Source organism: Nannospalax galili, unplaced genomic scaffold (genome assembly GCF_000622305.1).
Source record: "Nannospalax galili isolate Female #2095 unplaced genomic scaffold, S.galili_v1.0 scaffold280, whole genome shotgun sequence".
Lineage (NCBI taxonomy): Eukaryota > Metazoa > Chordata > Mammalia > Rodentia > Spalacidae > Nannospalax > Nannospalax galili.
The window spans coordinates 3,432,241-3,455,288 of NW_008347808.1; the positions used below are offsets into that span (position 1 = coordinate 3,432,241).

Below are 23,048 nucleotides of genomic sequence, written 5' to 3' on the forward strand. Positions count from 1 at the left end.
TAATTAGTAGAAGCGGTTCATCTGTGTTTTTGCACTGCTGTTTGGACATATGGATGTTCTTTGTTAGTGATGTGTCCAGTAGGAAATTCTATTCTGTTATTGTTTAATTGAATTTCTGTTCTGCTTATATTGTTTATGTAGCTTGATTGCTTTTTGTTCAGGTATGAAAAGTAAATTGGTATGTGTTTCAGGTTCTTGCAGGGTAGCAGGCTGTTATGGATAGTTGGTGAGACAGAGTAGTAGGTAGGCTGGTAAGGTAAGTAGGAGGGCTGGACTGTGTCAAACAGATCAGGAACCAGTGGAATCTATGCTGGCGGGGGGTGGCTAGTCTGGTTTAGGAAGCTAGTCCAGGGATCTGAGGTAGAGGAATTGGAGTGGACCTGGGTCCAAGTCAAGCAGGGGACATGTTTGGGGTGGAGTAGGTGGGAAGTGCTGTGACTGCAGAGGAAGGAAAAGAGATGTTGTGGGCAGGATATAACTTACCAGAATCCTGGGTGGACCAGTCAGGCAGGTCAGGAGTCAGTAGAAGATGAGGATGGGGAGCATTTTAGGAGGGAATTAACAATCTATGCTTTGATTAGTTTTGGTTAGAATGTTAGTCCAGGGATCAGATTCAGAGGAATTGGAGTGGACCTGGGTCTAAGGTTAGCTGGATTCGGGGTGGGGGTGAAGTAGGTTGGAAGTGTTGAGACTGCAGAAAGCCTAATTGACTTTTTGAATATTATGATTACAAATTACTTTTGTAACTTTTTAGAATATTACCTCTAAATTTTTATACTAAAATAGAGTGATTCGCTGCAAGTTATAAATAAAATTAGAGACTTTGTAGCCTTATTTCAGCAGTAGTCATTTGAAAAAAAAAAGATATTTTAATAAAATGCTTGCTTCTGTTAATTTTTCTGTGAGCATATGGGATTTTGAGGGTGCTTAAGGATGTATTTTCATATTTCAAGTTAAGTTTCAGGTGTAAATTATGTTTTTTTAAAGTAAAATAAATGGATGGCTTCAATCATATCATAATGAAGACACTTGAGATAATGAATTTTATATCAGCTAACAGTCTGCAATCTTTTCTAAATATTTATTCAAAAACTGGGTGAGCAAAATTGCATTTTCAGATCACTCCTCAAATGTTTTTTTTTCATTTTTCCAGTGCAGTTTAATTTCATTGGTAGTAAATTTTCCATATCTTCTATCTTATAATATATACTTCATATAATCTTACATATCAACTACATAGCATAATCTGAATTCTGATGCATGAAATTTTCTTGCAGTATGAAATGCAAAGTACAGAATAGACACTCAACCATCGAAATATTGAATTCTGGAGATATCGATTTGAAGGAGGATTTTGAGCCTATACTAGATACTTTTAATTTTTTTTCTTTACAGGCTTGCAGAATAACTGGAAATGATGTATTTTACACTCAAGAACTTATATGACTGACTCCTCCATTGGTTTTGCTTTTTTAAGTTCCTATCAAGAAAAACATTTTCTTAAATAATTCACATTTATCCTAGTTTATATTATAAAAAGATGAATATAAAGTAGAAACGCAAATTATTTCAAATAAATAGGACCTTATAGGCAATTCAGTCCAATGTCCTCATCAGTCCTTTCCACATCTGTCCTCATCAGATGTGGAAACTGAGAATCCAAGAGAGGCAAAGATTTTTATAAACTCTGCAAGTCAGAAGTGCACCTTATTATAGCCTCAGCCTGACATTTTAGAGATATGCCTGTGTTGTACCTCCAGCTTCAGGGGATCTGGCTCCATCTTCTGGCCTCTGTGGGGACCCACACACACCTGCAAATACAGACACAGATATACCTAAATAAATTCAATAAATCTTTAGTGGCATAAATCTTTTTTGGGAGGGATGAGAGGTGAGAAAGGAGGAAGACTTTCTGGCAGAGAATACACTCAACACACAGTATGTACTTGTATGAAAATATTGTTATGTAATACTGTATTATACATAGTGCCTACATACAATGAAAAACAATTTAGGGGAGAGAGGTTTAGTTGGCTTACAATTCCATATTATAGTCCATCATTGAGGGACGTCAACGTGGTAGGAGCTTGAAGCAATCTAAAATCAAAGCTGTGAAGTCTATGGTTCTTCGTATTTTAATTTAGAAAGGCTTCACATTCTATTCCAGGAAGAAGAATCCTTCTAAACCAATTTATACTGCATTTAATAAAAATTTCTTAAGAATATATCACTTTGTATTGTTCTATTTTAATACTCCATTTTTGTAATTTTTGTCTTAAATCCTTTTTGCATTAAGTCTACTATATGAGGTTTTTCTAATAAGAGAATTTAAAAGTCAAGGAATTGATAAAAATAGTGGTGTGTGTGTAAAGACTTGACAGGATAAACTTGAGGGTGGTAATAATTCTCACAGTAGAATTATACTTTATTTTTAAATTCTTATTTTTTAATTACTTTTAAGTACAAGAATAGCTTTTATAACTTAAGTAAAAGTAAACCCAAAATATGTAATAGGTAGGGATTGTAGTTGGTCTTTGTTGACATTATGGTTGAAGAAAACTACAGCCTAGCAGATTGCAAGCCGCCTAAATCAGTAGGCCCAGAAACAGACCCATAAATGAATATCAGTCACTTTGGAATGGTTATAAAAAAATAATTCACTGGACAACTAAAGATAGGGACCAAAAAGACATCTACCTGTAAAACTGAGTCACAACTTATACTTCGTACTGTATGCAAAATTAGCTCAATGGAAATGCAAAGTTCTAAAACCTGTAAAAAAAAATACACAGAAAATATTTATATTTTAGTATTAGAAAAAGCATTCCAATATATAACACCTCGACTACAATGCACACAAGAAAAACTTAGTAGACTTCATCAAAGTAAGTTTAAGGGAACAGATAGGGCTAGGGAGGTGACTCAGTGGCTAAGTGCTTGCTTCTGCATTCATGATGACCTGAGTTCAGATCCCAGCACCCAGATCTGTTATCCCAGTGCCGAGGGGGTAGAGACAGGTAGATCCCAGGGCCTCAGTGATCATCCAGTTTATCAGAAATGGCAAGCTACAATTTCAGTGAGAACCTATCTGAAAAAAGCTAACTTTTGCTCTGTAAAGTGCTCTATTTTTTTGGTTTGTTACTTTTTTTAAATTCAATTTTTGTGATTTTTTTCATACAATATACTTTGATGGTACTTAGATACCCTCCACTATCCTCACCACCCCTCATAGCCCCCCACCCAACTGAATGAACTCTCATACATATATAAATTATATATAACATAATATATACAATATATAATGTGTTGTATATTAATATATAAAATATATAAGTGTAATATGTAAGGTCTATAGACATTAATATTAACATATTCAACTACCAGCTGAAGAAATTCAGGGAATTGGAGTAATTTTGCTTTAAATTTCTCTTTCTACATTTTTGGATGCCATGTGTTTCACTGCAGCATGCCCTTGTCCACTTCTATTAGAGGGATATTGAAATGAATCACAATAGATGAGTAACTGGATAACATGATAGCGAACAAGACAGCATTTCCAAGGCTGATTGACATGACATTTTTTGAATAATCCCTCACTTTATTTCCTTAATGACCAGTGTACAAAAGGGATTTTATGGTTGTGCTGGTTAAGTGCCATACAAAAATTGAGAACTCATTCCCTTTCCTGGGGATGAATTTGGTAGGGGTCTCTATGCACCAAGGTCTCAGCCTCAGGCATTCCCAGAGGTTTCTCTTGGTGGCTTGTACTGCAGAGGACACAGTTGGAATTGCCTTTTCATTTTGAGAGATGTGTACATGCTTAGGGGATGACTCATCGCTTTTACTTGGACACTTCCATTTTCATTGTGAACAGACTTTCTGGAGGGCCAGTGTGGTTTGCATGTGTGTCCATTCCACCCTGAAGCATCTGTTATGAGAAAGCATTTGTTGAGCGATTTGCCATTTTGTTTTACAGCCACTCTACAGGCTATGAAATGGTCATCTGGCCTCTTAATCTATCTGACAAAAGCACATCTCCCTTTCTCATATCCATGGCTGCCATGCAGCCACAAGAGTAACTTGGTGAGGCCATGTAATAGCCTTCCATTTGTCTATTCAGAAATGGGTGAGAGATTAAACTAGATTGAGGTTTACTAGATCATATTTGCCTCAAAGTGGACAAATCATATTGTTTGCTTGGAAGCATAAAAGACAGCTCTTTGGCACTGCTTCACAGAAAGAAGTGAATCAATCCAGTAAGCATGTGTTGAGTGCTAAACATGAACTAGCCATTGTGCTAGATATTCTCTTAATAGCTATGAAACCAAAGGAATGTTATGATGTATGTAATTGTAAGTGAATATGTGATTAACTCTGAGGGGAAAAAGTTGTAAGGGAAGGTTAGCAGGAGGTTGAGGGAGAAAAGGCACCAGAGACAGACTGTAGGACATTGAATCCAAGGAAATAGAGTGTAGTTCTGTGTTCCTTGAGCAGAATGCGGGCATTTAACAATATTCTGTGAGGTTATACAGAGTCTTGGCTGTCGTCTTGAAGTTCTTTTATTTATTTTTTATTAATTGAAAAGTTGAAAGTGTTTATATTTGTGTCATACCATAAGATGTTTTGCTATTATCAATGCATGTTGAAATGATTTAAGTCAAGTCGATTAGTGTATTTGTCACCTCATATATTTGTATTCTTTTGTAATGAAAACATTTGAAATTTACTATCAGTAATTTTGAAACACACAAAGCAGTGTTATTGGCTATAGTTCCCATGCTGCACAGTAGGTTTCAAAACTTATTCTTCCTAACTGAAATTTGGTAGTGTGAAGATTTTCAACTCTGTCTTATGAACAGACTTAGAAAGAATTAAAATTATTTTTGCTGTTTATTGACTAAGATGTGCATTTTGCATGACATGAGTACTTCCTTTTCCAAAATTAGTATATCCAATCGAGGCTTTATAACTACTTTTAATTTAAAGCTACTTTAAGGGTTTAAGCAAAAATATTAGCTAGTAGGATATCCAGTTTAGAGTGATGACTTGGGGAGTGATAGAGTGGGAACTGTAGAGCTAGTGAGACAGTTCAGGAGGCCATTGCCTAAACTGAGAAGTAGTGGGGGAGGACAGAAGGGATAATACATGTGTCAGATGGTTCCAGGTATTTCAGATGCATGGGGCTTTGGTGAAAGGATGTTAGCTTTCCATTGACTCTTTCACATATCATCAACATACATGAATATGAACACATGATACTGTGATATTCAAATACTGTAGACTTGACAGTAGAACACTAGGTCCAGGTACTGGAATTCTTGCATAATTAGTAAAACCATAGTAATCTTTTTGCTTTTCTACTATCTGTGATTTCCTCAATTATAAATTGGGGAGCTGAGACTTTCTAGTTACTTCCTTGAGTTTTGAGGAACAAGTGAGATAATACTCTTCAAAGACAATGTGCTATACAAACATTGGTTTGTGAGGCAGCTGTTGTTAATGGACTGAGTATTGTGCCTACCTCACAGGGTTGTGAACATCAAATGGGATAATGGACTGAAAGCGTTTTTCAAACTTTAAAGTGTGATTCAAATGTTAGGAATTAGTAAAAATAATAAAAGAGAACACTTCATTCTCTGTCCAGATGTTCTGGTTCAATTGTGACTCATGTGCTCATTCAGAGCTGTGTAGATGAACTGCTACTTAATTTCTGCATGCTAGAGTTCCACATGCAACTCAATCAAATAAGACCAAAGGATTCTGAGCACTAGCTTCTTGAACCATGTCATATTTTTGCTCTGGGATTTTGCATGGGTTTCAACTATCCTTTAATTCATGTCTAGTTCGGTTGCCCATATACATGCTGAATTCTGGCCCAAGGCCTCATATCCAACAGAAACCTTTTAGTCCTTTCAAATTAAATAGACGTACCAACTTTCTAGTTTGAAGTCCAGTAGGGCCATGGATTTTTCACAGGTCACCAATCAGCATGAAACGAGACATGATCTATAAATCAAGTTTCATACTGCTTTAATCAGTGGAAATATCCTAACAACCACAATTTGCTATTTCCAGAGAACCTAATCACATGGAATTTTGTCTTTATATCTGTTAGATAGAAAATAAAAGTGAAAAATCAGAGCAGTCCCACTCTGTTCATCAAAATTCCAAGATAACAAGGCCTTGAGTACCTTTTTGTTCTGTTGTTTTTTAACAAAAGCATGTTCCTAGGTGCTTAGTCCTTTTATCTCCATTCTCTTTTATTTTAATTTTAGTGAAACCAGTTTAATATGCTGTGACTTTGGACTTTCATGAATCATGTTATGTTTTTAACTGGCTATTATTTAGAATTAGAAGGGTGAGAAGAACCTAGCTTCTCATCTCTTTGCTCCTGACAAAGAAGTGACATTTATGACCATTTTAAAGAAATGCCATTCTGGCAGACTGAATTAACCAATATTAGTGAATTTAATACATATTTGAGAATTTTATGGTGTAAGAGTTGAAATTCAAATTATGCAATATTTTAAAGATATATTTAAAGACCAAATTTTAAAACTTAGTAAAAAATTAAAGATAAGCAAAGTATCACTATCTAATCATCCTGTTAGAATTCATTCTCCTACTTGCACATTTAATCATTTTCCTTTTCTATACTTACTCATGTACCTATGCTTCCACATTTTCTTTATATAAAATATGGGCTTGTATCATGGCATATTCCTTTTAAATTTGTTTCTGTTTTTACATAGTTTACTGTAGCTTTTTAAATTTTAATGGTTTCATGATATGCCAGTATCCTGTCCAATGAAAACGGCTAATTGAACTTTAGTTTAGGCTAAATAAAATTGCAGAAAATTAAATTGCTAGTTACTCAATCTTCTTGTCTACAAGTTAAGTGTTTAATAGCTACATATATCTAATGCTACTGTTTTTAATAGTGCAGTAATAGAACATTTCCATCAATATAAAAAGTTCTGTTGTGAATTACTACCATAGAATGTGTGTACCATAATGTGCAGGCAAATTTTTACTATTACACAGCTGTTATATTTTTCATTTTTAGGTATTATGGTTATGTTGACAAGGAATACAACAATGTCCTGTGTATGGTTATTTGTTTTGGCTGACTTGTTTCCAAGGATCATTTCTAAAATGGTGTTATTAAGCCAGAGAGTAAAAGACTCTTTGGAACCTGCCCTAGTTCTTCAAAAAAGTTTTTATAAACTTACAAATGCTTTTAACAACATATGTGATAATACTAGCTTCAGTGTAATCTCAACAATACGGGCCTTTATAAATTTTAAGCTTTTGTTTTATCCTGTTTTTCATTAAAATATTTCTTATATTTGATTTACTGTTTGTATACTTTGTTTTTACTATTAATGATAATATAGTTTCTTGGGTTCATTTCTTGTTGCCTGGAAATATACGTTTACAGTTTTTGCCTATTTACATGTTGATACCTTAATGTCTTCCTTATCAAGATCAATGAAGCCTCTCCACATACTATAGTATTTTATACTAGTATCATCTATATCAGTAAACTCTTTGGTTTTAATAGCATGCTTTTGCATATCAGATAAGCTCTTGGATGTTAAATGATTGAATAAAACAGTATATGCATTTAAGTGTTCATTAATTGTATCTTTCTCTACCAAAACTAAAAACATTAGATATTAATAAACTTTTCCATCTTTGTAAAGATGATAGGTAAAAATAATAGTTTATTTTCACTTTAAGTTGCTTCTCTTCAATTGTGAGTGAAAAATGAGCACCATTTCACATGTTTATTAGCCATTTATATTTATTTGCATGTGAACTGCTTGTTCTTGGCCTTTGCCCTCTTGTTGTTGTTGTTAGTTGTCTCTTCCTCTGTTTCTTACTGACTTACAGAGATCTTTGTATATAAAGCAATCCGGCTCTTTGTCATATGTGTTACAAACATTTTCTCCCATTTATCTTTCAGCTTAATTCATACGATTCAACAGACCTATAAATTATGTCACAATCTGTCATCTTTTTCTTCATGGCTTCAGAGTTTGAGGGTCATCCTTCAAGGGTTTTTCTAGATGAGTTTGATATAAATCATGTTCTGGAAGTATTTTTACCAAATAGACTCATTAATTATGGACATAAGAGATAACAGGGACCTTAGCAATTACATAATAAAATATTCCTTTCCTAATATATTTTTTAATTTCTCCTCAGCGTGAGCCTATCCGCTGAAGCCTGGTTAACCTATCTAGTACCACTCCCATAAAGAAAACCATCTCTCCCTCACCCAGTAGTTAGCAGTTGCCAATAGTTTTTCAGCTAAGGTTAGGAATTTTTACCCATTTTCCCACTTTCATTGCTGGGTTTTTGTCTGGCTTGAGATTGTGCATGTTGGTACCATTCTTTTAAGTTCACATGAGTAACCAGTCAACTGTCTGAAAAACTCTTATTTCCTTGTGGTTATCAACCACCTCTGCCTCTTATAGTCTTTCGGCCCCGTCGTCCGCCATGGTCCCTGAGTCTGGGGTGGCATAGATTTGTTATAGGTGTCCTATTCAGTGATAAGTTCTCTGCAGTCTCTTATTCTCTGCATTTTGGCCAGTTGTGTCTTTCTGGGTTAATCATCATCTGTTGCATGAGGAAGTTTTTCTGGGGAGAGTTGAGAGATGCATTAACATTCTTTCTGCATCCTGTTCCACTAGGTTGCCTGAGCCTTAGGTGTAGAGATTGCATTGTAGATGTGTCACTTAGAGCTGGGTGCCTCACAGACACTTAACGATACATATTTAGAATACGTTAAGAAATTATTTTGGTCTACAGATGTGAGAAAAGCATTTTCTCTAGATCTATGACTTCTTCCACTGTGTGTATATGCCTATGTTTGCAGTATTCACATGAGTTACCTCCCATTGAATGGGCCTTAAGTCCAATTAGACAGCTACTCATTACCCCCAACATAATTGTGCTACTATTGCACCAACAGATATTATTTTCTGGGTGGTCATCACTGTGGACCATAGATATTTTTTTAGATGGATGGAATCATTTATTTATTTTCTCCATTGGCAGTTTACATAGTATATTCTGATAACTCTGGGAGCTGTTCTTTAGGGAGGAGGCTTCCAAATCAGGTCCAGCTCAACTGCTCCAAGTCCTGTGTCTGAAATATGTCCTGTATTCAGTAATAGGGTCTATTTTCAAATTCTGAGATGGATCTTAGTTCCAAATCCTTCTAGGGGTACCCACATCTGTGTGAGTATGTATCCTGATGTACTGACAGGAGCCATAAAAATGGAAATGAACCATGAGGGTAATGGCGAAGAGTGAGATCAAGTACCCTCTACTACTTTACCCCTTGCTAAATTTGGGATAAAATTCTAAAGGGTCCAAACTGTGAAAACAGTGTTTAAGCACTTGCATATCTAGTAGTAGAGGGTAGAATCTAAATGAAGGGAGCTTATGAGCAGCCTCTGATTGATATAAATAAAAAATAAATAATAAATAAATAAATAAATAACAGTTTAAATTCAGAGCTGACCAATGGAAAATAAGTTTAAAAGATAAAACAAAAATAAATAAATAAATAAATAAATAAATAAATAACAGTTTAAATTCAGAGCTGACCAATGGAAAATAAGTTTAAAAGATAAAACAAGGAACTGTGAGCAGAATCGTCAGAGGTTCCACAGCATTGCGGAAACAGACTTTGCAGTAGTTATTCAGCCAATTCACTAAACAAACAAATGTTGAAGCAGGAAAGAACAAGCCTCAGAAAAGGGCAAGTCACTACCAGAGCTGTTATAATATGTAAAATATCTATGAGACTTGGAGAGAAAAAGGAAATATGCTCCCTACACCTAAATAACAGTATAAATAAAAGATGTTCAGGGGAAAACTCAGATGCTAAACTTACTAACCAAGACATTAAATCATGTTTTTAAAATATGTTGAAAGTATTATAAAATATGTCTAAAATAAGGAATATTTAAGAACAAGTTTTCAATAAGTATTGACATTTCAACAGAATGTCAATAAGGAGATAGAAAAACTAAAGAAGAAAATAGAAAATCTAGAGTTGAAATGTATAATAGTTGAAGTTGAAAATTCACTGTAATTGTTACACAGTAGATTTTAGTTGTCTCAGATGAAAAAAACAGCACATCTGAGTGTACGATCCATAAGGATTATATATTTTATAGTATAGAAAACACAATAATGAAAAAAGGAAGAGCCTCAGAGAAATTTTAGACACTTTACTAATAACCTAGGCACACAAGCACTGAGAGGGTCAGGAGGGCATAAAAAAAATTTGAAGAAATGATGTCCAGAACATTGAGAAATTTACTTAAAACTTTAAAATACACATCAAATATGATAAGATAAAAACTTCAAACAGGAAAATGAAGAGACTCACCCACTCAGACAAATATTAGTTCAAATGTTGAAGCTGAATATAATGGGAAAATCTTGAAATCAGCAAAAAGAAAATGACAAGGAAACCACGATATTATTAACAGCTAAACTTTCCGTGCAAAGTAATGGAGCGTCTAAAACAATGGGATCACCAATCTTAAGTGAAAAAAGAATAAAACTTTCAACAAAGAGTCATGTAGTCAACAAAACTATCTTTTAGTTTTAATGACAGGTGAATTAAAGACGTCCCAGGGGGAAAATGGGGTAACTCGTCTCATTCCTTGTAAGAAACAATAAAAATACGTGACTTTAGTGAAGAATTTTAATCTCTACGAAGAAAAGAAAAACAAAAGACTAAATAACAATAAACTATTATAGACTTTTAATCACTCATTATTAAAATTTATTTCATGCAGTAATATATACAAAATTGTATTGTTAACCTTATAACCTATATAAATATAATACATCTGATAATAAGAAACAAAGGAAGGGAGAGAGAATTAATAGAATAAGGAAATGGTATCAGGTAAACAGAATCCAGCAAAAGAAATGAAAAAAAATGTAAATATGAAGATTAACTCAAAAACTTCTATAGATTAATTGTGCATTTCCTTCTTCACTTACGTTCTTTAAAGGACATATTATACGCATGTGTTGGTTTACTGGTAACACATATAGATAAATCATAGATAAAATATATCTTTAAGAAGTTAACCTATTTAGGATTGTTCATAAGAAAAATATAGTTTTTGAAATGAGGAGACAGTAAAGGAAGAACAGAGGAACGAAGTGGACGAGAGAAGCTCAATAACCAAAAACAAATGGAAGAGGTATATCTAATTATACCAATATTAGTGTCACATAGTCAAGTCAAAAGGCAGACGTTGTCAACATGGATAAATAAACATTTGTGTGCTAGCTATCCGAGGTTCATTTTAGATTCTAAAACCTAAAGAGTGGGAAAGTAAAATATGTAAATGGGTATTGCATGCAAACATTGGCCAAAAGAAAACTTGGAGTGATTCTTGCTAATATAGAAAAATAAGACATTATGACAAAAACTTACTAGAGATAAAAAACTACATTTTATATATAGTAAAAAGGTCAACCATCAATAAAATAGAACAGACAGAAACATGTAAACAATCCAATTCAGTCTAAAACATATGGAGTAGAAAGACTGTTCAGTGATAATAGTTGAAGAATTTAGTATCTTACTTTCAATAATGCATAGAACAAGCAGACAGAAATCAGGAAAGAAATGGAAGAGTTGAACAACACTGTAGAGCAGCTACATCTAACAACTGTATATCCAGCACTCCACCTAACAACAGAATGCAGTCTCCTAAAGTGAACATGAAACATTATCCAGAGTAGATCATATAACAGGCCATAAGAAAAGCCTTCTGTGCTACAAATTATAGTAATCAAGAAAGTATTGAATGGGAGAACATGTTTACAAAACACGTATCTTAAAAAGGAGTTTAAGGAAAGACATAAAGAACACTTGCAATCTCAAAATAAAAGGACAAGTAAAATTGGGTCAGACATTTCTCCAAGCAAATATACAAATGAAAGATGTTAAATATCACTAATCACCAGGGCAATTAAATTCAAGACCACAATGATTAAGTTATTACTTACTAAAATGGCAGTAACAGTAATAATAATTGTGACAATAACAAAGAAAGTAACAAGTGTTGGCAAAAATGTCGGGAAACTAAAACGCTCCTACACCTGCTGCTGGGGATATATACAGATACAGCTATTAGGCAAATCATACAAACACCCTACCACAATTTACTTCTAGGTATTGTATATACTAGCAGCTTTATTCTTAGGTACAGATGTATTAGAATAAAATATATGGTGACACAAAAACTTGAAGGTGAATATTCATAGCAGCATTATTAGTATTAGTCAAATAACTGTCCTCAGATAACTATGTCTTAGAGTGGAGCAGTTCATGTTCAGCTGGCCTGGTTTTGCTTCATGTATGATAATGTTCCAGTCTTCTCAGCTACCAGAGCCCTTCTAGTTCTTTGTCATGCCTGTTTTAGCCCAGGAGAAAGAACCTAAGGCTTTAAGGTAAGGTAAGGAGGCTAAATGTAGTTTAACTTGCTTTGCCAGAAAAACAACAACACAGTTTCCTGAAAGTAGTGTTTACACATTCTTTTCTCAGTCCATTCGTTCATTCATTCATTCATTCATTCACAGATACAAAACTTTATGACAAAACGCTGGTTAGGGCCAATCCATATGATAGGTACCAAAGACAGAGCAGTGAATAAAACAAGAACTGGCTACTCTCGTGGAGCTATAGAGTCAAGTGGACCAGCAGACACAGACATATTGGTCCTTTTATGGCCATATGTTACCTTGCTTAATTATCACATGTACCTTTTACTTGTCACCTATGTGCTGTTTTGCCTTTTGTTTACATTTCCCCAAACATGAGTATAAAAGCCCCCCCAAAACTTGAACAAGAGGTCTGACTCCCATATTCGTGGTGTCAGTCCCACTAGTGTCAAATTAAACTTCCTCTCCTCACCTGAAAAAAAAAAAAGACTGAATGCTTAGTACTCCTGATCTTTTGATCACCAACCATTTTTCCTAAATCTTATCTTCTTTCAGAGACAGAGCTTTCTGGACCAAGGACTTAAGAATAGGCCAATGCAGAGACTAATAAATAGAAAACTAGAGCCAGGAGCAAGGCCATAAAGTAAAATGAACATGGCCTATTTAGTCAGAACTTGTGGCATCTAGGCCCAGCTATGTTGCTTACTGGCTGGTTCAAACAATTTCTCTGCCCTCTTTTCCTTATCTGGAAATGGAATGAAAACATCTGTGGAAGCAGACACAGGAAAGATTAAAGTTATACTGCTCAGTTACTTGGTACATCTTTACAATGTTGTATTTAACAGTATAGGAAATTATTATTTTCAACTTTCTATACTTGTTTCATATACCACCCATGTAAATGGAAACTCTAAGACAGGAAGGAGCTTTATCTTACTTGTTTAGCTAGATATCCTTAGTCTAATGGTGCTTGGCTTTTGGCAAGCGCCAAATAAATTTTTATTAACAGAAGAGATGATGAGTAATGTGCAAGTATTTTTAAATTTATGGAACAATATCCATTGTTATCATTGTTTCAAATTAAAATTTTATGATTAAAAGACTTGCAATCCAACCCCTTTTTTAAAATAGTTACCAGGTTGCAGTTCTGACATATTTGAAAGAATTTGAATTGTAAACCTGTTGTTTTCTATCTGCTCTATTTCAGAGAGGGTATTTAACCGCCTCAGGCCTCTTTTGACTCATCTCTGCCTCACAGAGTGGTTGTGCATATCCCTTAAGATAACTACACATGAATATGCTTTATGGCCTAGAAGTACTGAAAAGTATGGGTTTTATAAGATGAGAAAACTAAGGGTCAGAAGCAAGGACCAGGTTACACAGTAGGCTAATATCAAAATTCCTATTGTTTTCCAGTACGCAGTCTGTATACTAAGGCTAACTCCAGAGCAGAAACAATAAGGAGGCTAAGCCCCACCCATATTTAAGGAAAAGCAGGCTCTGCCTAGCTGTGATTTGTTTCCTCATCATACTAGAACTGATGAAATGGGGGGTAGCATGCCAGAGACCACATGATCAATTTGCAGAATGGAAAGAACTTATTCATCAGATTGAACAGTATATTTTTGTTTATTTAGCAGTGACAGTTCCACCAGATCTGTGCCATGTCAGTTACATAGTTCAAAAAAATATCAAGCATGGCACATGTCCATTCCCAGGTTTTATCCTAGATTTTGTTCTGTTCACCTTTATGTTTTATTGCAATTTAGAAAGAGAGGTCATTAAAGAGCACAGAAAGTGATTCTTCTTTTTAAAATAGTTTTAATTGAATTTTTGTTAATTTCATACAATATATTTTGATTATATTTATACTCCATCCCTATCTGTACCTCCCCTTACTGCTCCCTGCCAGATTTCATGTACTCTATTTTTTGTCCCCAAATGTTCTTCAGTGTGGGTTCATCCACTGGAGCCTGGAGCGTGGTTAACTTACTCAGAGTCACACCCTTAAAGAAGACTGACTCTCTCCCTTCCAGCAGCAGTTTTTCAGCTAGGGCTGACTTTTCTTAACCACATCCCCACTTCTGTGCTGGGATTTTGTCTCACTTGAGCTTATGTGGGACTTGTGCATACTGTCACCATTGCTTTAGGGTCATATGAGTAACTTCCCGGTTGTCTGGAAAACTCTGCTTCCTATGTTCATCCACCACCTCTGGTCCTTACAGTATTTCCGTCTTCTCTTCCACAGTGGGTCTTGAGTTGTGGGAGGCAGATATCTGATATATGTGTCCTATTCAGGGGTAAGAACTTCACAGTCTCCTATTCTCTACACATTGGCCAGTTGTATGTCTCAGAGTTAATAACCATTTATTGCATAAGAGAGTTTCTCTGGTGATATTTGACAAATGCATTAATCCATGGGTATAACAACAAATCATTAGGAGTTATTTTAATACTATATTTATTTAGAAAAATAATAGTATTAGGATCCACCTTATGGCCTGTATAGCCCTACATTCCTAGGCCTGATATCAATATCATTTATGCATTCCATCTATGAAGTGGACCTTAAGTCCAACTAGAAAGTTAGTGGCTACACCTATAATATTCATACCACTATTGCACCAGAGGTCGTATCTTGCTAGGCCAGTTGTGATTCACAGCTGGGTAAGGTTAATGGTAAGTTTATTTCTTCTAAGGGCGTGCACAGAACCTCCTAGCACTATGAAAGCTAGCCAGTAGAGATGAAGCTTTTAAGTCTGTATCAGTTTGATTTCTCCTTGTTTCTAACAACTACAGAGAAACAAATAATCTGAGAGATTTGGTTTAGATATGAGGAGGAACTTCGTGGCCAAAAATGAGACTGAATGAATATTGAGAAATCTTTGGTATTTTATGAAAGGGAGAGGTTTTCATTTATCTGATATAATTTAGCAGCGCCATTATTTAAGACTCAAAAATTGTTCAGCATCTGTCCTAGTCTGTAACTTTAGACAGAGAAGAGTCTGGGTGCAGTAGAGATAGTGCTAATTAGTTCTTGAAGTGATTCTAATATATCAATGATTTAGAACCACTACTGTAAGTTTGGAGCCGTTGAGAGCTATTAGAGAAAAGAGTTACAGAAGCAGATATTTTTGATAGAATTACTCTGGGATCCCTTGTGAGGATCAGAGAAGAAGCAGAAGGACTTAAATAAGACAGTTGCTGTTATTTTGAAGGTAAAGCTGTGTGAGGGGATGACTATTTAGGCTGTAAAATCAACAGATATTAGTCATTGATTGACTAATTGGATCATGTTAGCAATTGGAGCGCATTGAGGAAGTGTGTTGCTGTAAGTTCAGAATGACTCAGATTTCCTGAGTTGAGTCATTGCAGATTGACATACACTGAAAGCATACTATAGTCTAATGATTAATTTTGGAGTCCAAAAGGCTCGAATTCAAATCTTAGGGCATCCATTTATTGTTTATGTGTCCTGGCCAAAATGATTACGTTACTTTGCCTCGATAGTCCCTTCTATAAAATGGAACAAATGATACCTACCTCACTGAATTGTTATAAAGATTAACTGTTGAGTGTAATATATTAGCTGGGTCATATAGGTACCCATTAAATACCCAGTGTTATAATTACGCTATATATTGCGATATATACTGGAGTGAAATAGTCAGGGATTTTTTCATCTTTGCCAATGAGCATCCTCCCTGCAATCAAAGTAAGTCTCTTATTTAGAGGAGCAGAGTACTTTCAGCAGTTTCTAGTTGATTTTTTAAGCCTTAAACCTTCCAGTTTTGTCTTAAGCCTCACTGCACATGGGTTTAAGAGATCAAGGTAAATTTTGTACAGTTGTGGGTCAAGAATACAATAGGGTCATTTTTCTAACTCCTGTAGGTTCATTAGGTCAACATGAGGTATCTAACCTTGGCTTCTTGGTTTCACATTGAGATTGGACTCGCATCAGCATTTCATTGCTACCAAGTTGGTTCGGCTCACGTGGTGCTCTTTTTCCTTTTCCTTTCGATGTCAGAGGCACACAGACATTTGGCTTCACATTTTTTACATTTTTTAAGCTGCATCACATGTGATTTTCCTGATTCAGACAAAGTCACAAAAGAGCTTTAAAGATACAGGGGGTTTTCCTAGTGTTTTCACTGGCTGCTGCTTTTGTGTCTGCACCAGCAGGGTGTCCAGCATAAGAGGCAGCATGATCCTTTATACATACAGCTCACTGGACTAGAAATCAAATTTCCTGCTCTAATTTCAAAATGGAAGTTGCAGTAGTAGTGTGGAAATAGGGAAAGTTTGCAATTTATTTGGAGTATGCCATACCCTTTCTCATATATTGCCTGATATACTTGTCACAATAAGCTTCTGATCCTGGAAAGTTACACTTCTCATTTTCTAGTCTAAGAAATGATTGCATGGCTAGTGATTGGTAAGAGTGGCATTAGAGGTTGGCATTCTCTGTTCCTAAGAGCTTTGGCTTTTCTCTCCAAAATGCTACTGCAATTTACTAGAAAATGTGTTTAATTTTGAACTTCCTTTGCTTCATCTGTGAAATGGGGCTTGAAGAGACATATTGTTATTCAGAGCAAATGTTACAGACCAAACTTAGGAGAGGGGACGTGTATATGGATATCTTTGGAGCTCTATAGCGTATATCTGGCACATAGTAGGGAACTCAAATTATGTTGAATAATCTCCAGCAAGAGGGTAGTCCCATATTGAATGAGAATTATTTTGGTAGCTATTATATTGCTTAATGACTTTTAACATTTTTAAAATTTTTTCTGGAACATAGCCACGTGACTGTTTGAAAGTGTTATTATATAAGTGTTTCATGGGTTGCTTGTTTCTGATTTATGGAGAACTTAATGAGAAGAATTAGGTAGAAATCTTGTTTTGTTTTGTTTGGTTTTTGAGACAGGGTAGCCCCAGCTGGCCTGGAACTTCGCTATATTGATCAAGCTTGCCTAGATTTTACAGAGATCTGCCCGCCTTCCTTCTGAGTGCTGGAATGAAGGGTGTGTCTCTTCACACCTGCCTGAAATCTTGTTCTAAAACAAAACCCTGGCTGAAGACTCATAACACTTGGGTTCTAGTGTGAGATTTGCTTCTGAATAACTGCTTTTCGGATCAATTTTCTGTACCTCTCTGGGCCTGAAATTTTACAGTGAATGTGGAAGGAATTGGACAAGGCCATTGACAAACTTTGTGTACACTAAAGCATTAGGATAACTTTGAAATAATTGGATCCAGAGACCCCACTGAATTTTATTAAATCAGAATAGGGGCATTGGTTAGTCTAAGGAAGCTCCCATATCAGTTTAATCTGTGGCCAAAAGTGAGAAACAATGGCCTAAAGTCTTTAATTACCATTCAACTTTCATAGCTAATAGAGAACAATGCAATGTAGTATGTTAAGAGACTGCACACTGTGGAACTCCATGAATTAAAGTTTTAGCTCTGCTACTTATTTTTTGTATGATCTTGAAATTACTGCTAAATGCTTCTGTATCTCTGGATCCTTCATTTGTAAAATAAAGTTATTCTGTGTATCCTACAGAAATAACTGTGAGGATCAAACACATTTGCCGGTGCCTAGTACATAGCAAGCCCTCAGTAAATAACCAGATTTAATATACAAATACAAATCAAATGTTTTGTTTGCTTTTTGCTTTCTGTTTCCTATTTCATTGGCAGTACAGAAAAAAGTACGGAAAGAGATCTTGCTCTAAGCTTTGATGACATTACAGGAAACAATCTGACTAACGTTTCCATGGCTGATTGGCTATGATGGCTCAAAAATATTGGCTCACAGAAGATAACAGATGTGGTTTGGGAAATGCAAGAACATAACTAAAGTAAGGATTCATCTTCTCAGCTTCATTTCTAAGAGTAATAACAGGAGAAAGGGACAGATTTATCATGTCAGCAGGACCCTGATGTAAAGTCTTACTATCATCCTTCCAGCTGTCTTGACATATTGTTTAGAGATGTAAAATTGGGAGAAAGAGAAATTACCACTAAGACTATAGATACCCGATAGATGATCAGAGGTAGTTTTCTATTCACTGTCATATAGTGTATAAAGCACTTCCTACATATTGTTTAAGATTTAGAAACATAAAAATCATTATCTAATCTCTAGATTACACAGTGAAATGTCTAACTTGATAAGTAATAGGGCTTAGTGAATGATGGGTGTTATCCCTTAAGCCTTGCAGGCAAAGCATATTTCTCTTCCAATAGTAATTACCAATTTGCTGTTTTTCAGCATTTCTCATGATACATTTTGTATTATAGCTCAGTAGAGTCGCTGTCTAGCATGTATAAGATTTCTAAATGGATTCATTAAATGAGCAAATATGTGTAGTTCTAAATAAGTAATCTTAAGTAGATTAGTAATCAAGAAACTTCCCACAAGGAGAAGCCCAGATTCAAACATCGTCACTGCTGAACTGTATCAAATATTTAACGAAATTTTAGTACCAACCATTCAAAAAGTCTCCCCCAAAATGGAAAAGGCAGGAACACTTTCTTAATAAATCTGTGATATTAGTATTACTCTGATACTCAAACCAAAAAATCACACAAAAAGATCAATATTGTGTTTTAATTCAGTGTTTTTTAATTAAACAAAATACTAGCAAAGCGAGTCCACCAATAAACAGAAAGTATCATTATTTAATGGCAAAGAGAAATTTATCAAAAGGTTCTACTGAGATTATTTCTGCAATGAAAATTAGTTAATATAATGTACCACACTGAGAATAAAAGACAAGGTTCTGGAGATATAGTTCAATTGTTGAGTATTTTCTTAACATGTACAAGGCCCTGAGTTCAATCTCAAGTAGTGTATACAATACAAGCATAAAGAATTAAAGACAACAATACCATGATCACTTCAACAGATAAAGGAAAACAACAGTTGGCTAAAATTCATGATTAAACCAATTCATGATTAAACACTCAGAAAACTAGGCTTAGGAGATAACTTTCCAAAACCAAAGGATAGATTAAGAAAAACGCAGAGCTAGCGTCATACTTAATAATCAAGGATAATCTTCCTGTGCAGATCACAAAGAATACAAAGATGGTTGCTCTAGACTCATAAAACACAATGCTCTATTGTTGGATGATATGTAAGCAAGTAAATCAGGGAGTTGCAAAGAAACATGATGTCACATCCAAAGTCTGCGCTTGTTCTCAAAGCAAACCTTAGCTGCTTCGCCTGAAATTAGAATTTTGTTTGGGAAAATACAACTGGAAAGTACTTGACTACTTGATAGTCTTTAAGATATATGACAGAATGTGTGAAATCCAGTGGGGAGGTTAGAGGGGATACAGATAGTGAAGCGGGTCTAAATATGATTAAAATATTTGTATGAAATGCACAAAAATTCAATAAAAATATATATTGTTTGAAAGTTTAGTAGGTTCTTCACTTTTTGTTTGCTGTCATAGTCATAGAAATTAATACATGTAACTAAAAATGTTCCACAGCCTAACAATAAAATGAAGGTACACCCATGAGCTCACATTAAAGAGTCAACAATATTTACAACAACCTTACATCAACCTGACTAGGATTCAAACTCTGTGAGGGCATGAATCTTTGTCTGCCTTGTTCACTGCCCTATCCTTCAAAGCTTAGAATGGTACATGATATGTAGTAGGGACTTCGTGATTTATGTATGAATGCATGAATCGATGCAAATCTTTACTTCTTGGGGCCACTGCACCCAACCATACCTTAGAGCTTGTCACTGTCCTAACTTTGAGGACTAATGTGATATTTTTCCCTATATTCCTTGACAATATTGCTAGTTTTGCTTCTGTTTGAAATTTAAAAAAGAAGAATTATCTGCATATTGTTGTGAGTTAGGTCCATTACATACTAATATGTAAGATTAACTTTTACATACTAATATGTGGATTAACTCAGTTTTTGTCATTGCTAACTTATACTTTATTAAGTGAATTTGCCATCATCTATTTCTCCTTTCTCCTGTCAGTGGACATTGTTTCTGCTTTTATAAAGAAATCTGCTGTAAGCATTTCTGCATGTGCCTCCCAGTACACATGAGCCTAAGTCTCACCAGGATATGAATCTGGGAGAAAAGACTGCAGCCAGAGTTTTCATTTCCAACTCTCAAAGTTTAGCCCACGAATCAGAACTACAGCATGCCCTTATCCACACTCAGCTAGAGTCAGGAGAAGTGCTGTACAAAATATTTTGAGTTCTGGGTAGAAGAAATGGGAGAAGGGAGAGAGGAGAAGAAAAATGTGTCTAGTGAGACCCAAAGTTACTTCAGCCCACTAGCTGCAGTTGGTGAAAGTCCGGATTCTAAAAGCCTCTTCATTATTTCTTCTAGTAACTTTTGAGGTGACTTTTTTCAAACTCATATCTACTCAACTATAAGGGTTATTGATTGTTTTAAACTTATTGATTACAAATTTGATAAGATTGATTTAAACAATTTAACTCCATTTAAAATTTTTATGTGAATAAAAGTTTATATTTCTTTAACTTTTTAGGTAATAACAACAACATAATATCTAACCTCATAACAAAATTGAAGTGTGCAATGCTATATTAACTTTAGGTAGAATCTGCACAGTATACTGTAATTTACATTGCTTAATGGACACTTTATATCCATTGAAGAGTAACTTTGTTTCTATTTTTTAATCACTCTTCACAGAAGATCCCTTATCTATTTTCTTCATTCCTCCATTTTGTAAACTGACATTTATTTTGTACCTAGATAGTAATTATCATGCTGCCATTTACCCATAACTTTGAAAAATAATTCTGTCTTCATCCAGTTGTGATGGAACACAACTTCAATCCCAGCATTGAAGAGGCAGAGGCAAGCAGATCTCTGTGAGTTTGAGGCCAGCTTGGTCTACATAGAGGGTTCCAGACCAGTCATGCAATATAGCGACACCCTGTCTCTAAAAACAAACAACAATAAAATGTTCTGATTTTCATTTGCTTTCTCATACATAGCATTTGGAACTCATTATATTATTTGCTGTATTATTTTACTATTTTGTGCTTCCTGAATTTCTCCTCTACTGGATGGTGTTCTGAAAGGGGGAAAGAAAAATACCTTGATCATGACTATATCTCTGGAGTCTAGCCTTATGCCTCATTCATAGTTCAGTTGAATATGAATCTCCCTGTTCTCAACTTTCAGTCATATTACATGGTTTGCCCTTTGGAGTCAGACTTAACAATGATGGAGTCCTAACATTTCCATATCTACATGCGTGCTTTTGGATAAATTTGTTTAATTATTTTGTGCATTAGAATGTAGAGATGATGCAAATCAGCTTGCAAAATTGTTGGGACAATTAAATGTGATGATATATATGAAATGTCTGGGCCTGTTGACTGCCTAAATACATATATTTCTGATTTTATTTTAATTGTTTGTGTTAGTCATAGAGGGTTAAAAAAATAAGAAAGAGGAAGAAGAAAGTTGTGAATTTTTTCTTCTCCTTCTTTCAGGACTGTGATGGTGGCACGATTTTTAGCCAAGTAAATGACATTTCAACCAAGAGACTAACGTTCTTTGCATTTGGCAGCATTGTATATTTGAAATGCGCTCTTTTCCTTGAAACACTTGGCTCTGCTGGCCGTGATTTAACAGACTCCTTCTCCATTTCTGATTTGGGCATGAAAGTGAGGACTTGGGCAAAGAGAAGACTGGCCACTGCGGCCAGCTGTTGAACTTTCAGATTCATAGAACAAATGTGTGTGTGTGTGTGTGTGTGTGTGTGTGTGTGTGTGTGTGTGTGTGTGTGTGTGTGTGTGTGTGTGTGTGTGTGTGTGTGTGTGTGTGTGTGTGTGTGTGTGTGTGTGTATTTTAAAATGTTTTCTGTTGTACTTAGATCTTGAAGAAAGTCTGGTAATTCTGTCTTAGAAACTTATGAAGTACAGCCTAGGGAGAAGTTGTCTTTGTTCTCACCTTTCCAGGACTGCTTACTTGGGGCTGAAGGGAGAATAACTTTGGATACTTTTTTGGAATCTGGAGACTATGTTAAGCATGAAAACAAAGAACCATTGGTAGAAATCACATGTGAGTAGTGAGAAGACAATAGGGGAAAGGGCATAATTTGGATTTGGAATCATCTAAATGTGGCATCAAATCATTTTAGGTTTGTCCTTTCTTGGTCTCACTTGTTTCTTCTGTACAATGGATGTACTAATGAGAAGATAATCTTGTCTTAATGATTTGTAGGGCGTGTTGAAACCACTAAGTGTTAGAAGGAGTCTCCCATTAGAGGTCATTTTCCTTCCTTCCTTGGTAGAAAAGAAGTACTGATAAAAGAACAATTGTAGTCCTGTGCATAAGTGTGTGGAAAATTGCCATCTACCTGAGGCAAATTAGACTAGGAGGTCACTTGAATTTGATTTACACTTTGACATATGACATAGGGCATAACAACGAGAAAACTTGACTTTTAGTTAGTAGTTAAAACCACCTTCTATTTGTTCAAATGAATTAATTATTATAACTATCACAAATTAAGATTCCGAGAAG

At 35.1% G+C, this 23,048-nt stretch overlaps 1 protein-coding gene across 1 annotated transcript in view; it reads left to right on the forward strand.

The window, feature by feature from the left end:
• Positions 1 to 23,048, forward strand: part of Ar (androgen receptor) — a 184,240-nt gene that overhangs the window by 66,201 nt on the left and 94,991 nt on the right. The gene's annotated exons all lie outside the window — the stretch shown is intronic.